The sequence below is a fragment of the Pristiophorus japonicus genome, chromosome 2 (genome assembly GCF_044704955.1).
Source record: "Pristiophorus japonicus isolate sPriJap1 chromosome 2, sPriJap1.hap1, whole genome shotgun sequence".
Lineage (NCBI taxonomy): Eukaryota > Metazoa > Chordata > Chondrichthyes > Pristiophoridae > Pristiophorus > Pristiophorus japonicus.
This window is the reverse complement of record NC_091978.1, coordinates 272,777,221-272,794,564: the sequence shown is the minus strand read 5'-3', so window position 1 is coordinate 272,794,564 and position 17,344 is coordinate 272,777,221. Positions and strand designations below refer to the sequence as shown.

At 45.5% G+C, this 17,344-nt stretch overlaps 1 protein-coding gene across 1 annotated transcript in view; it reads right to left on the bottom strand.

The window, feature by feature from the left end:
* The window catches only part of LOC139246167 (SH3 domain and tetratricopeptide repeat-containing protein 1), a 182,535-nt gene that overhangs the window by 129,820 nt on the left and 35,371 nt on the right, over positions 1-17,344 (bottom strand). The window lies entirely within an intron of this gene.

The window sequence follows — 17,344 nt, the reverse complement described above, 5'->3', positions numbered from 1 at the left end:
TCACTGAAAATAATTTTTTAAAAACTATACTGAACCATTTAATAGTTTCATTGGTGTACACTAGTTAGTTTCTTAGTAAATTAACATATTTTTTGATATAAAAAAAACTTTAAAAACGTGCCCACTAGTAACTGTGCGCCCAGGAAAATGAGCGCAATTTGAAGAGCCTTCCAGAACTAGCGCAATCGTTGGAATCTCACAATTTCGACCTGGAGGCATGGCTAGTTTGGTAGGTGGGGCCTGATTCGGTTGCATTGAATCTTGAACCAGCATAAAATATCACTGAAAACACGCAGGCAAGTGACTTTGGGTGTAACTCACTTGCGTTTAAAGTTCCCTGATCTTTTGCGCTGGTCCGCCCGATTCCGCTTGGATTGCACGAATGTAACTGGCAGAAACAAGCGGAAAATCAACTCTAATAAATCATATCCAACAAGAGTTGCCTTGTGGTTGTTTTTCTGTCAGCGATACTGTATCTTTTTCATTGTAGAATTATGGGCTTTCAAATTAACATGGTCCCAGGGGTCTATAAAGTTATGAAGTTGCTGCCCATCTATCATTAGATTTCTATGTTTTACAGTATTTGACTCACGAGCACATTATTTCTGCTGCTATATATGAATACAAATATTTTATATAAAGATAGCATTGTTTTCCTTTGGGTAGCTGACACTCTCATTCAGAAGTTGGAAAAAAGGGTCCCCAGGGATTTGTCAATTTCTGTCCTGTTCCTCAGGAATGTGCCTGCATAGAAAGGTTTCAAAACTACTAATGAAAGGGACCTTTCATGAAAAATAAGCCATAAAAAAAATCACTTATTTTTGATGTTCAACTAGCACAAAATTCATCCAGTCCCATCTCTCCTGTTTTCCTAGACTCTTAAGTTTGGAAAGTGCTGGAGAAAGATGCACTGTGGATATTTCCCTTGTAACAAATTTTGTGATTGGCAATCCCTTTAACTCTAAAAACTCTAACACGCTCAGCACTGCTGGCTGTTCAAATTGTGTTTGAATTATATATATATGGACTTCAGCATACAGGGTATAATTTCAAAGTTTTCAGATGATAGGCTTTCTCACTTGACACGCAGCCTCTGTCAATCAGGCTGGCTGTCGGGCAAGATACCTGGAGAAAAAAATGTTAAAGTCATCAAAATTGCAGGACATTCGAGAATCCCATACCTCCAGGTTTCCCGTTCATAACTCCTTTCCCTGCACTTAACGCACAGCCCCGTGAATATTGACACCTTACAAAAGCAAGGAAGTTATGCTAAACCTTTATAAAACACTGGATAGGCCTCAGCTGGAGTATTGTGTCTAATCCTAGGCCCCAGAATTTAGGAAGGACATTAAGGCCTTGGCGAGGGTGCAGAAGAGATTTAATTGAATGGTACCAGAATGAGGGAGTTCAGTTACATGGAGAGACTAGAGAAGCTTAGAACATCAAAGGTTAAAGGGATATTTGCTAGAGGTGTTCACAATCATGAAAGGTGGTGGAAGCAGATTCAATACCAACTTTCAAAAGGGAATTGGATAAGTACTTGAAGGGGCGAAAATTGCAGGGGCATGGGACTAATTGGATGGCTCTTTCGAAGGGTCGGCACAGGCATGATGGGCCGGATGTAATATTCTATCAGCTAGACTTTCAGTGCATCATCACCCATTTAACGCTCATATAAGCGCTGAGGTGCAGGCTATCGTCCATATTTGATGAAAAGTGGAAACTAGCGCCCGGTTATAACCCATTTATCGCCGGACCAACTTTCGGCACAGATGAATGAGATGCATCACCCGGCCTATTTTTTTTTAAATGACGTCATCCTTGTGCAAGGCCGAGAACAGTGCTGAAAATGGAAACTTGCGCCCGATTATGGCCCAGATTATCGGCAAGCGCTACTTTCGGCATTTCGCCCACAATTTGCCCAAATGAACGCTGGCCCAAAAAGATGCTGAAGAAAAGCTGCAATAACTCGGCACTACTCGGCACTACAGGGAGGATCTGTAATAAACGGCTGTCGGAAGAATCAATTTGTCAGTGATTTTAAAGGCCTTTTTGGTTCTTGCCAATCATCTAATCACATTTGTATTTGTTGAGGACAAATTAAAGGCATTTATAACGATTTATGGTGATGAGGCCTGTAATTTCTCAACCAGTATTGATCACTAATCACATGCTGCACAATAGAGATGGGAGATTAAAATGAGAAAAGTACAAGTACATTGCTGCAATGTCAGGGTTAATATTAATCATGGATTTGTTTCCCCCTCTGGTCCACAGACCAAGTCGAAGCAGAACTAGGGTATGTCATCCCAAGAGGAAGGAAATGGAGTTCACCTCAGTTGACTGATAGATTTGATTTTATAAAGCAACAGGGGCTAGAATAATGTTATTGATGGGGACCAGATCCCCTGTTCTCTCTGTCAACCCCTGTGGGAAAAGTTCTTTGCCTGAAAAAAAAATGCGCAAGCGCAGAATGGCCGTTGCTATGGACGCCAGCCTTGCACGACTGAATACATCGCTAAGGCCCATTTCACATCGCTAAGGCTATCGCTCAAATTAAAAAGGCAAAACTAGCGGTTTTTAAAATGGGCGATATGCCAGTGATCCTCAAAAATAAAAAAAAACACTAAGGCTGGAAATATCGCCCATTTTTGAGTGACGGCGACCATAGTGGAAAGTCTACACCTACCAATAACCTGAGAGTTAAGGGAGGTAGACATTCTTTCCTTCCTGATGGGAAGTCTCACAATTGTGAGGCATTTAAAATGATTCATATTTAATATATGTTTGAAAGAGAGTTCAGAACACATGCACAAAGAAAAGAGAAAAAAAAATGAAACAACTGTACAAAAGCAAAATACTGCAGACGCTGGAATCTGAAATAAAAATAGATCCCCTTCCTTGACTTCTCTGTCTCCATTTCTGGGGATAGGCTATTGACAACACATTCACTATTGGCCCACTGACTCCCACAGCTACCTGGACTACACTTCCTCCGAACCCTCTTCCTGTAAGGACTCGATTCCATTCTCCTAGTTTGTCCATCTCCGTCGCATCTGTTCTGACAACGCCACCTTCCGTACTACTGCTTCCAATATGTCTTCCTTTTTCCTCAACCGAGGATTCCCTTCCACCGTGGTTAACATGGCCCTCGACTGTGTCTATTCTATTTCCCGCACTTCTGCTCTCACCCCTTCCCCTCCCTCCCAGAACCACGACAGGGTTCCCCTTGTCCTCACCATTCACCCCACCAGCCTCCACATTCAACGGACCATCCTCTGCTATTTCCGCCACCTCCAGCGTAATCTCACCACCAAACACATCTTCCCCTCCCCTCCCCTTTCAGCATTCCAAATGGACCGTTCCCTCCATGACACCCTGGTCCACTCTTCAATCAGCCCCAGCAGCCCCTTCCCTTCCCACAGCACCTTCAGGAGATGCAATACCTGCTCTTTTACTTCCTCCCTTCCCACTGTCCAGGGCCCCAAATACTCCTCCCAGCTGAAAAAATGATTTACTTGTACTTTTTTCAATTTAGTATACTGTATTCGCTGCTCACGATGTGGTCTCCTCTGCATTGGGGAGGCCAAACGTAGATTGGGTGACCACTTTGCAGAACACCTCCGTTCAGTCCGTAAGCGCGACCCAGAGCTTCTGGTCATTTGTCATTTTAATTCTCCACTCCACTCCCACTCTGATCTCTCCATCCTCGGCCTCTTACACTGTTCCAACGAAACTCAAAGTAAGCTCGAGAAACAGCACATCATCTTTCGATTAGGCACTTTACAGACTTCTGGACTCAACATCGAGTTCAACAATTTCAAACCGTAACCTCTGCCCTATATTTATCTTCCTGTTTTTTTTCTCTTTCCCACGGCAACTGTTGATGATTTTGTCATCTCCATTTACACCCTATCTAGACTCATCTTTTGTTGCTTAACTTGTCCCATTACCATCTCCTTTTGCCTTGCACCATCATCCCTTTTGTCTCTTAGGGCTAGACTTTCCCTAAAGCCCCTCAACGCCCAATTGCCACCCAGAAAACCGCTAACATTCTGCAACTAATGCTCGCGAGAATTTGCATAATTAAGGTCAAAATTATCGCCCGGCGAGAAAATATATCTTGCATTAATATTCTCGGTGGCTTCTCAGTAGTTAAAGGAGAAACTAGGTGAAACGGGTGGTTCTTAAATGTTTTTTTAAAATTTACTCTGAGGCTGCAGTTGGGCCTAGCGAGGGGGGGAAACATTTAAAAAAAAATATTACTAAAAAATAAAATAAAAAGTTAAAAAAACATTTCAAAGGCAATTTTAAAGCTAATCGCCTTTTTACAATTAAAAAAAATAAAGAACCTTTAACTTATCTTTGTTTGCAGAGTACTCACCTACCACCCTGTTTAAGCAGCTTTCACAGGGCAGTTCCCTTGTACTGCCAGAGGTCACCTAATTGTAAGTATTAATATGTTGTGACAGTTATCTCAATTCTTTATTGCATTCATTTTCTAAAATCTGACTCAATATGCTCTAGTAACTTTCAAAAACTTGATACTTCCAGCTTCCCTACATTACAACAGTAACTATACTTCAAAAATAGTTCAATGGCTGTGATGCACTTTGGGTCAGCCCAAGGATTTAGGTATTGTCTAAATTCAAGTTCTTTCTTTGATTTTAAATTTGTGATGTTGGGATTTTCTCTGCAAATTAAATTATTCTCAGTTATTCATCACTGGGTAGTCATGTATTTACCCCCATTATTGATAAGGTTCCCTATTGGCTCAGTTCATATTATGCTGTGATGTCACTTATTTTATTACACTAACTTTTTGATAATCAATGAAATACAGGCCAGCATTAGAGCCCTGAGTCCGTGTATAATGGTGGTTGACAGTTTCATTGAATACCATTCAAAATAAAAAATGTCCAAATTGGACAGCCTGCTTATACACACAGACACTGAAGTGTATGTGCTGTGGCAAAGCTCATGGCAGGTTGAATGCTTCATAAGTATAGTAGTATTATCCAATTTTATTGGCACTGTGAGGATAGATATGAAGTAAGAGCAAGTGCTGGAGAAATAGTATAAAGTGTAAGAAAGTATGTCTGATAGCGAGTCAGATTCAATTTGTTAATTGATGATAGTTGTTGATTATGTTGGTTGGTAGTTGGGCAAGGAGTGAAGAGGAATTTAATGTTGAAATAGATGTTGGTAGATGAGTGTGGAATGGAACACAATGTGCTTTGGGACTAAAATTGTTCCTCTCAGAAAGGCCCTTTAGCACCTCCAGGAGACGCTAATGGGGTGCTAAAGGGTTTTTGCCAGTGTATGGCATACAGAGCACCCCCCCGGAATTGCCCACGGAGCTCAGCGGGCGAAAAATGGTTTGTGCCATGCCTCGCGATTAGCGCATGACGCAGCGCAAGCACGGTGATGACATCATGCGTGCCGACCCCTTATCGCCCTGCACCTGCTCCTTTGCGCCACTCAGGGGAAAGTGCCCTGCAGGATGCGAGGTCGATGTGGGGCAATGCCACTGACTGGGGTGCCCCGGCCACCCTTAAAGGGGAGGTGGTAGCACCGCGGTCGCCATCTTTTTTCAGTCGGCCCGACAATGTGGCCTCTAGGACGGCTAAGCCATCAACATGTAGAGCGGCACCCACTTTTGCTATTTTTACATTAAAATGGAATCAAAGGCGCTGTGTGTTAGATAGTTAGTGGGGATGGTGTGTGTGTGTGTGTTCTTATATATGGTAAAGTATGAATTTTATGAGGATGTATTTGTGTGTGGTTGAATTTGTTGTTTTTTGTTGGCAAGGATTGGGATATATATTCATAGATAATAAATTGTATTTGTGTGGATGAAACAGAACTGTGATTTTGTACAGTTTGTGGCATATGATTAGGAGTTAGTGTTCTGGTGTGTAAGTGGAAGAATATTGGCAGTTTTGCACTGTGATTTGGGACTGGATGTAATGCAAGGAAACTTGGAAGATGATGATGTGTAAGTTAAGTATGCAGGACTGTTTGGAAGAGGTGATATATTTAATATGAATATATACTGGAAACCCAAATAGTTTTTTGAAAGGCATTGGTGGATGGGAAGAGGAGGTAGATAATAAGTGTAAATAATGGGGTCAAATTTCTGGCCGCGCCTAGAACGGCACAGCCCCAACATGGACGCTCGTTTCTCGCACCTAAAAGCGTGACAAAAATGTACCTTGCAATTCTCGGGCTCCCTGCAGGTCCCTTGGAGCTCGACGCGGCGCACAGATATCAGCGGGGGGCGGAGCCACAGAGTTGCGCCGATTCTGCAAGTGCAGAGGGGCGGGGCTAAGTCAAATGAGAGAACGTCGTGCCGACTGCCCTGCGTGTCCGCATTGAGCGCGCACACACGCGCAGTAGCCCATAAACATTGGCACTCGGCCATTTTTAAAGGAACTTGAAGAAAAGTGCTGATTTGTCTCGTGGACTTCTGAAAAGGCTGGGGATTGAATTTTGTTGATTTTTTGGTGTCTGAAGGAGTGCTTTTAGCAGCACTGTTGAAGAAATCACCTGCAAAAATCAGTGAGTACTGCTTTTCACTGCTAAACTTCCAGAACAGGTGCTGCATAGGTGCATGCAAAATAAGGACTGTGTGTTTTGAAAAATAAGAGTGTCAATTCAATACAGCAATGGAACAACATCCACCAAGAACAAAGAATTTCTTGCATGAGGAAGTGGAGATATTAGTCAACGTCATTGGGCAGAGATGGCAGGAGCTAGATACCAGTAACAGAGGTCGAATAAAAGTGCCACCTAAAGATATGAAGAAACGCTGGAACCAAGTTGCAGAAGATTACTGCGCAGTGGTGCATACCATGAGATCTGGAAGCCAGTGTAAAAAGAAATGGCACGACTTTGGTCAAGTAGTTAGTGTAAGTAATATTTTCATGTTTTAATGTAATCGTAATTGTAATGTGACTATGTGTATCTCCCACCCCGCAGAAAGATGGACTCAGTAAAAAGTTTTCTTTTACTCTTTGCAGAAGAAATTGGCCCACAACAAAAGGGAAGCAACTCGAACAGGAGGAGGGTCGCCCAATCTGCATCCACTGACACCCTTGGAACAGAGGGTAGCTGCTATGATGAGTCGTACATGGAAAAAAGCAATCAGTACAGCACAAGCTGGGCCCGCACGCGAGGAAGAGAGTAAGTCCTGAAAATGCATCGTGGCCCTTCAAATCAACCTGCTGCCTGGCCTGCTATGTGTGAGAGTACTCATGCCACCCATCCTTCCCCCTTCTTTGCTGTTAAACATTTGACTGTTCTGATGTATTTTGCAGAACATGATGATGATGATGATGATGATGATGATGCCAACCCTGAGGATCCTGAAGATACAGAACAAGAACCAGTACAACCAGATGCGGACGATCCAGACTGGATGATGGTGGCGATGACTGAAATGTCTACAGGGGAGAGCTTCCAAATTAATGTTTATGAGCCCCCATTAAGGGGTATCAGAGTTTCAACCCCTTGCATAGGTTCTGGTTCCATCTTCCATGGATTTGATTCCGATGTTGCGGGTCCCACTGGTGCTGCTGGTGTAATGCAGCAGTTTACAGCCAGTGCACCACCATCCGAGCCTGCGCCTCCCACTCGCATAGGTTCTGGTTCCACCTTCCATGGTTTTGATTCCGACGTTGCGGGTCCCAGTGGTGCTGGTGATATAATGGAGCAGTTTACACCCATTCACCCACCATCCCAGCCCATGGCTCGCACTCGAGTGCTGCCGTCTGGAACACTGAGTGCCCCACCGTCCCAGCCCGCACCTCTCTCTCCAATACTGCCGTCTGGAACACCGAGCATCCTACCATTCCAGCCCGCGCCTCTCTCTCTAGTACTGCCATCTGGAACACCGAGCGTCTTACCATCCCAGCACACGCCTCTCTCTCTAGTACTGCTGTCTGGAACACCGAGCATCCTACCATCCCAGCCCGCACCTCTCTCTCTAGTACTGCCGTCTGGAACATCGAGCGTCCCACCGTCCCAGCCCGTGCTTCCCTGTGTAGTGGTGCCGTTTGGAACACCGAGTGTCCCACCGTCCCTGCCCGCGCTTCCCAGTGTAGTGGTGCCGCGAGGCAGACCCAGGCAGAGGAGAAGGAGATTGGAGACACGCTCTCCTGAGATGCAGCGTGCAAAAGATGCGGCTCAGGTTGTGGCATTGGGTATGGAGACCAATGAACTTACCCGATCACTCGTGGGTAGCATCAGTGCAGTGTGTGAAGAGGTGACAGTCCTGACGGGAGAAATAGCAGTAATGACACGGGAACTTAGGGAGGGAATGTCCGAGGGAGTGCAATCGACGGCACAGGCCATCAGGGAGGGCATGCAAATTACGGCACAGGCCATCAGGGAGGTAGCTGCTGCAATAAGGGCACACAACCCCGCCAATCAAATGACACCCCCATGAAGAAGTGAACATTCACTGAGATGTGGATAAGAGATGGTTGCAGCCTTTCTTTGTTGCTTTTGTTCTTGTTCTTGATGTAGCTGTAGTAGCGTTTTTCAAATTGAAATTGTTTTGTAAGTTTTGTAACATTACAACTTATAAGTGATCTTAGGGTTTTTAAGTGATCTTATAGTATAAATGCTCTCACTTTTTGTAAATTACTTAATTTTGCACCTAAAAAGTGATCCTGAAGTCTAAGTGATCTTAAGAGTGTAAGATTTTTCACATTGAAATTGTTTTGTAACTTTTGTAACTTTACAACTTATAAGTGATCTTAGGGTTTTTAAGTGATTTTATAGTGTAAATGCTCTCACTTTTTGTAACTTACTTAATTTTGCACCTAAAAAGTGATCTTGAAGTTTAAGTGATCTTAAGAGTGTAAGATTTTTCACATTAAAATTGTTTTGTAACTTTACAAGTTTATAAGTGATCTTAAAGTTTTTAAGTGATCTTCAAGAGTCATATTAAAAAGTAAAGTTTGATACAACAAATATTTTATTACAGTGACGTTAACTTTTCAATAAAATATTTTTTCATTAAAACGGAATCATGTTCCATTAACACAACACAACATAGGAACAACTCCAAAGAATAAACATGTCCATGCGCAACAGTGGTCGCAGAGCCCTCAGGCATCAGTAATTGAAGCGTTCACGGATGAGCTGCTGACACAGGGCTCGAGCAATCGTTAAAGGAGCTCGATGGACGGCCCTCCTCCGACCTCCTGCTCCGGCATCAGGCACTTGCATGCTTTCCTGAACGTCATCATTATTCTCATCCTGCTCTTCCAAAATATTATCATCAGGCACTGGACCCTCATGTGGGTCTTCTGGTTCCACTACCAGCTCCTGCTGCCTCATGATGGCTAAGTTATGGAGCATGCAGCACACAACAGTGAAGTGACCAACAATCTCAGGGGAGTATTGCAAGTGGCCTCCGGAATGGTCCAGGCATCGGAAAGGTTGTTTCAATATGCCAATGGTACTCTCAATGATACTGCGCATCGCAATGTGCGCCATGTTATATTGATAGTCAGCTTCCGTCCGTGTCACGCGTAGGGGTCTCATGAGCCAGGTGATCAGGCCATACCCTTTGTCTCCCAGTAGCCAGCTCTGCCCTTCTGGCTGCTGCTCAAACATGTCAGATATAACGCTGTCGCGTAGGATGAACGCATCATGGGTGCTGCCATGGTATCTCGCATCGACTGACATAATGCGCTGCTTGTCGTCACACACGAGCAAAATTAAGTAAGTTACAAAAAGTGAGAGCATTTATACTATAAAATCACTTAAAAACCCTAAGATCACTTATAAGTTGTAAAGTTACAAAACTTACAAAACAATTTCAATGTGAAAAATCTTACACTCTTAAGATCACTTAGACTTCAGGATCACTTTTTAGGTGCAAAATTAAGTAATTTACAAAAAGTGAGAGCATTTATACTATAAGATCACTTAAAAATCCTAAGGTCTCCTGCCCATCAGCCTATGGGCTATGACGTTCCTGGTGCGATGAGCTCTAATCAATTCTCTCCTATGCAGTGAATTACTGGCGAACCATTGCATAATGCAGCACCCATTCTGCAATTACAAATTTAATTTTCAAACTGGCTATCTGGCTGCCTCTCCCTGTCCTCTGGCCGAATGGCCTCAGCCTCCTTCGCAGCTCGAAGGCTGCTTGCTGTGTCTTCGGCCGCTGTCAGCCACTGCCGCCGCCCGTATCCCGTGGCCAAATGGCCTCAGCTTCCCGCGCAGCTTGAAGGCTGCTTGCTTGCTGTGTCTTCGGCTGCCGTCGAGCCACTGACGCCGTCCCTGTCTCCTACATGGAAGGAAAGCCTGCCTGAAGCACCGCAGCTTGAAGGCTGCTTGCTGCCGTTGTTGTTGGGCTGACGTCGAGTCACTGACACCGCCCCTGTTAAATACATGGAAGGCCTGCCTGAAGCACTGCAGCTCGAAGGCTGCTGCTGCTTCACACAGGTAGGAATATTCAATATTTCGTCTTTGCTTTGTTTATAATTTTTTATTCAGGATGGCTCTTTATTTGTATAAGTAAGATTGTTGAATACTTGTAGAATTTAATTACTTCCCTCCCCCCCCGTTCCCCCCACCCCCTCATTCCCTATGCCTGATTTGTAACCTACACCTGATTCTAAAGTGTAGGCAAGGTTTTTCTGAGCGTACAAAAATCTACACTTACTCCATTCTAAGTTAGTTTGGAGTAAGTTTTCACTGCCTAAACTTTCAAAACAGGCCTAAGTGGCCGGACACACCCCCTTTTGAAAAAAAAAATCTGTTCCAAAATGAAACTGTTCTAACTGACTGGAACTGGAGCAAACTAAATGCCGAGAATTGCAATTTCTAAGATACTCCATTCTAAACCAGTTGCTCCAAAAATATAGGAGCAACTCAGGCCGAAACTTGGCCCCAATGTGTTAGGTTGAAATAAGTAAGAAGTTTTATACAGTTTGAAAATCATAGAATGATACAGCACAGAAGGAGGCCATTCAGACCATCATGCCTGTGCCAGCTCTTTGGTAGAACTATCCAAGTAATCTCTCTCTCCTGGTCTTTCCCCATCGGCCTGTAATGCTTTCCCACTTCAAGAATTCAGCACTGCACGAGGTAGAAAAAGCCATAAGACAGCTTAAAAACAACAAGGCTACGTGAGCGGATGGAATCCTTGCTGAGGCACTGTTAGCGCGAATACACGACGTCATCTCTCTCATCTGGAGGGAGGAGAGCATGCCAGGGGATCTCAGAGATGCAGTGATCATGGCCATTTTTAAAAAAGGGGACAAGTCTGACTGCGGCAACTAAAGAGGAATCTCCCTGTTATCAGCCACTGGGAAAGTTGTCACTAGAGTCCTCCTCAACTGTGTTCTCCCTGTGGCTGAGGATCTCCTCCCGGAGTCACAGTGCGGATTTCGTCCCCTACAGGGCACAACGGACATGATTTTTACAGCGCGACCGCTGCAGGAAAAATGCAGGGAACAGCACCAGCCCTTATACATGGCCTTTTTCGATCTTACAAAGGCCTCTGACACTGTCAACTGCGAGGGTCTATGGAGCATCCACCTGTTTTGGATGCCCCCAAAAGTTCGTTAATCCTCCGCCTGCTCCACGACGACATGCAGGCCGTGATCTTTACCAATGGATCCATTACAGACCCAATCGATGTCCGGATCGGGGTCAAACAGGGCTCTGTCATCGCCTCAACCCTCTTCTCAATCTTCCTCGCTGCCATGCTCCACCTCACAATCAACAAGCTCCTCGCTGGAGTGGAACTAAACTACAGAACCAGTGGGAACCTGTTCAACCTTCATCGTCTCCAGGCCAGGTCCAAAACCAACCCAACCTCTGTCGTCGAGCTACAGTACGTGGACGATGCCTGCGCCTGCGCACAAAAAGAGGCTGAACGCCAAGTCATTGTCAACGTATTTACTGAGGTGTATGAAAGCATGGGCCTTACGCTAAACATCCGTAAAACAAAGGTCCTCCACCAGCCTGTCCTTGCCACACAGCACTGCCCCCCAGTCATCAAGATCCATTGTGCGGCCCTGGACAATGTGGACCATTTCCTATACCTCGGGAGCCTCTTATCAACAAGAGCAGACATTGACGATGAGACTCAACACCACCTCCAGTGCGCCAGTGCAGTCTTCGGCCACCTGAGGAAAAGGGTGTTTGAAGACCAGGCCCTCAAAACTGCCACCAAGATCATGGTCTACAGGGCTATAGTAGTACCTGCCCTCCTGTATGGCTCAGAGACATGGACCATGTACAGTAGACACCTCAAGTCTCTGGAGAAATACCACTAACGATGTATCTGCAAGATCCTACAAATCCGCTGAGAGGACAGACGCACCAACATTAGCATCCTCGACCAGGCCAACATCCTCATCATTGAAGCACTGACCACACTTGATCAGCTCTGCTGGGCAGGCCACATTGTTCGCATGCCGGACACGAGACTCCCAAAGCAAGCGCTCTACTCAGAACTCCTTCATGGGAAACGAGCCAAAGGTGGGCAGAGGAAATGTTACAGGGACACCCTCAAAGCCTCCCTGATAAAGTGCAACATCCCCGCTGACACCTGGGAGTCCTTGGCCAAAGACCGCCCTAAGTGGAGGAAGTGCATCCGGGAGGGCGCTGAGCACCTTGAGTCTCATCGCCGAGAGCATGCAGAACTCAAGCGCAGGCAGTGGAAAGAGCGTGCGGCAAACCTGTTCCACCCACCCCTTCCCTCAACGACTAACTGTCCCACCTGTGACATAAGAACATAAGAACATAAGAATTAGGAACAGGAGTAGGCCATCTAGCCCCTCGAGCCTGCTCTGCCATTCAACAAGATCATGGCTGATCTGGCCGTGGACTCAGCTCCACTTACCCGCCCGCTCCCCGTAACCCTTAATTCCCTTATTGGTTAAAAATCTATCTATCTGTGACTTGAATACATTCAATGAGCTAGCCTCAACTGCTTCCTTGGGCAGAGAATTCCACAGATTCACAACCCTCTGGGAGAAGAAATTCCTTCTCAACTCGGTTTTAAATTGGCTCCCCCCTATTTTGAGGCTGTGCCCCCTAGTTCTAGTCTCCCCTACCAGTGGAAACAACCTCTCTGCCTCTATCTTGTCTATCCCTTTCATTATTTTAAATGTTTCTATAAGATCACCCCTCATCCTTCTGAACTCCAACGAGTAAAGACCCAGTCTACTCAATCTATCATCATAAGGTAACCCCCTCATCTTCGGAATTAGCCTAGTGAATCGTCTCTGTACCCCTTCCAAAGCTAGTATATCCTTCTTTAAGTAAGCTGACCAAAACTGCATGCAGTACTCCAGGTGCGGCCTCACCAATACCCTATACAGTTGCAGCAGGACCTCCCTGCTTTTGTACTCCATCCCTCTCGCAATGAAGGCCAACATTCCATTCACCTTCCTGATTACCTGCTGCACCTGCAAACTAACTTTTTGGGATTCATGCACAAGGACCCCCAGGTCCCTCTGCACCGCAGCATGTTGTAATTTCTCCCCATTCAAATAATATTCCCTTTTACTGTTTTTTTTCCCAAGGTGGTGACAGGGACTGTGATTCTCATATTGGACTATTCAGCCACCTAAGGACTCATTTTTAGAGTGAAAACAAGTCTTCCTCGATTCCGAGGACTGCCTATGATGATGATGATTTATCCAATTCTCTTTTGAGTGTTGTTATTGAATCTGCTTCCACCACCCTTTCACGCAGTGCATTCCAGATCAAAACTCGCTGTGTAAAAATAAATGTTTCCTCATGTCGCCTCTGGTTCTTTTGCCAATCACCTTAACTCTGTATCCTCTGGTTACCAACCCTTCTGCCACTGGAAACAATTTCTCCTTATTTACTCTATCAAAACCATTCATGACTTTGAGCACCTCTTAACCTTCTCTGCTCTGAGGAGAACAACCCCAGCTTCTCCAGTCTCTCCACATAACTGAAGTCCATAATCCTAGCAAATCTCTTCTGCACCCTTTCTAAGGCCTTGACATCCTTCCTAAAGTGTTGTACCCAGGATTGGACATGACAATCCAGCTGGGCCCTAACCAGTGTTTTATAAATGTTTAGCATAATCTCCTTGCTTGTGTACTCTATTCCTTGGTTTATAAAGACAAGGATCCCAAATGCTTTTTTAACAGTCTTCTCAACTTCTCCTGCCTCATACAAAGATTTGTGCACATACCACCCCCAGAAGCTCTGTTCCTGCACCCCTTTCCAAATTGTACCATTTATTTCATATTGCTCATGCTTCCTACCAAAATATATCACTTGACACTTCTCTGCATTAACTTTCATCTGCCATGTCTCTACCCATCTTACCAGTCTAATGTCCTCCTGAAGTCTGTTTCTATTCTCCCCATTGTTTACGACATATAAGTTTCGTGTCATCTTCAAAATTTGAAATTCTGGCCTGTACACCCAGGTCCAGGGGCCAGATTTTCCACTTTTTTTGCATGCTTAACACCCACTTAACGTCCATTTTAACGCTGAAATGACGTATAACGGCCAGATATTGCCCATTTAGTCACAAAATGGAAGCTGACGGCATTTTTTGGACACTTATCGCTGAGCGTTACATTCCCCATGTGCGTAACGCTGGGAAAAAATAATACCACCCGCCCACTTTTTTGGGGCGTAATCATCAGAATGGCCGAAATCAACGCCCATATCATCCAGCGTTAGTTTCCGCACGTAATTAACGCCGAGATTCAATAATACCAATTGTCCACTTTATTTTGTCGTAAAGATCACATTTGCCGAAACTAACGCCCAGGAGATCACCTAGCATCACTTTCACCACCTCGCAGACGTCTCGCCCACAATATCGCTCGCCCAAAAAACTGCTCGGAAAAAATGGAACTAACCGGAACTACTCACAGCGTTATGGATGACATGTTCTAAGTCACATGTCACATCATTTAAAAGGCTGATCTGCTTCAACCTTGGGGGAGTTTGGATATACTCTGGAGCTCTTTGGAGGTGATGTGAACATCTGACCAAACATCTTTATCATACTGTGAACAATTGGAATTTAATAGGTATCTTCATCAGGACATTCATTGTTTGTGACCAATCGGACTAAAACAGATAACTATTGCAATGGGGCCTGTCCTTTCTCACCCTCTCTTGATGACCAATTACATGCTACAGATGTGAGATGCTGCTCCACAGCATTATATGCCCAATGTAAGACGTGCCAGACTGATGAGGAGGACCAGACGTTACACCCCCCGCAAGTACAAGGAGAAGCAGTCTAACCTCAACTTGCCCGACACCACCTGCCTTCGGAGACTGCGCTTCCACAAAGAGGTTATCACTGAGGTATGTCAGCTCATAAGAGGAGATCTGCAGCCTGCCAGCACCATCAGTACTGCACTGTCCGTTGAGGTCAAAGTCACCGTGGCATGGTCGTTCTACGCCTCGGGTTCTTTTCAGGACTCAGCTGGCGACATTTGCGGTCTGTCTCAGCATGCCACACATTGCTGAATTGGACAGGTCACTGAAGCCCTGTACGCATGCAGGATGGACTTTATCAGACCAGGGAGGCTCAGACATGGATGGCTTTAGGATTCTACCGAATTGCTAACTTCCCCAAGCTGCAGGGAGCAATAGACTGTACGCACATCGCGATGCGGGCACATTTTCAGGATGCAGAGGTTTTCAGGAACCACAAGGGATTTCACTCCCTCAATGTGCAACTTGTTGTTGACCACCAGCAAATTATTATGGCAGTGAATGCTAAATTTCTGGGCAGCATCCATGATGCTCACATCCTGCATGAGAGCACTGTATCTGACGTGTTTAACATTCAATGCTGAATGCTTGGTGACAAAGGATATGGCCTCGCCACCTGGCTGATGACCCCCCTGTGTGACACCCACACCGATGCTGAGAGGTGATACAACGAGAGCCACAGAGCCACTCGCAATATTGTGGAGAAAGCCGTTGGGGTGCTGAAGCAGCACTTTAGATGCCTGGACCACTCAGGAGGCGAGCTCCAATACCACCCTGAGCAGACAGCTCAATTCGTGGTGGTGTGCTCCATGCTGCACAACTTGGCTATCAGGAGGGGACAAGAATTGCCTGAAGTGTCTGACAGTCCATCTCACCAGAGAGAGGAAGAGGAGGATGAAGAGGTGGACGCTGACAATCAGGCTGACGCTGAAGCCATGCCCTCGCCCACCTGTAAACCGTGGTGGCATGATAGTTGCAAGAGCCTTACGTCAGGAGCTCATCAATGAGCACTTTGCCTGAAAGAACGTTGGTGGTATTTACAAAGCTGACACACTGCTGAGTGTGCAGGTCATACATCAATGGTGGGCATCTCCTTGATGATAGTTAAAGTTTAAGTTTATTGAAGTTAAGTGTAATTAGATCTTTTGATGTTAAGGAATCACCAGCGTGTAACAGTGCAGCTATCTGAGCCAATGCGCAACAAGGTTTTGTTAAATAAAAAACATTTAAACCAAACAGTTGTCTGAAATCATCATTATTTATGTAAAAACCAACCCTTCCCCCCGCCCCCGCTTCTCCTCCCCACCTCTACCCCTTCCCCTTCCACTCCAGACTCGAAGCCGCTTGGCCGAGAAGCTCCTCAGGCGATGCTTCATTGGGGAGGGGGGAGGGGCAGGGGATGACGGCAGAACCGCTGCTTGGACGGATACAGGAGAGGACGATCCCGAGGTGGGATTGTGCTCCGAGCCAGAAGCAAGATGTTGCTGCTGGCTCTCATGTGTCGTTGGCAATGGGGGTGCAGCACCTTGGGGTGCATTGCGGCGCTCCGGGATCACTGGGAGCCCTCTGCCACCAGTGTTCCTGGCTACCAGCTCCAGGGCCTCCTCCATCCCTTCCATGTTGTATATTATTTGTTGGACAAAAACTCGGTGCTAACTATGTTCTTGCTGCTGGTGAATCTCCCTCGTGCCTCCGACAACAACCAAACAAGCAAACACCACAGCCACACACGCTTTCAATTCCTCTCAGCTCCCTCTCACTCTGTCTCCTCTTCTGCGCATGTCATGATGACCCTTGACCTCCTGAATTGCGGGAATCGAGCGTTGCCATGCTGTTGCCAAGGACGGTGACACTTTACGGCAGAAGGTCAGAGAGATTTAATGCTACCGCCCATTTCATATCACTTGCGGTAATGCCCAATTTCAAAAATGGAGACAAGGGGCTTTGAGAATTGGCGATAAGCCGGCGATCTAAAAACCCATTTTTACTGCCCACGCCGAAAATAATGCCCATTTTTGGGCGATCTGCACAAAAGTGTAAAGTCTAGCCCCAGGTCATTAATATATATCAAAAAGAGCAGTGGTCCTAA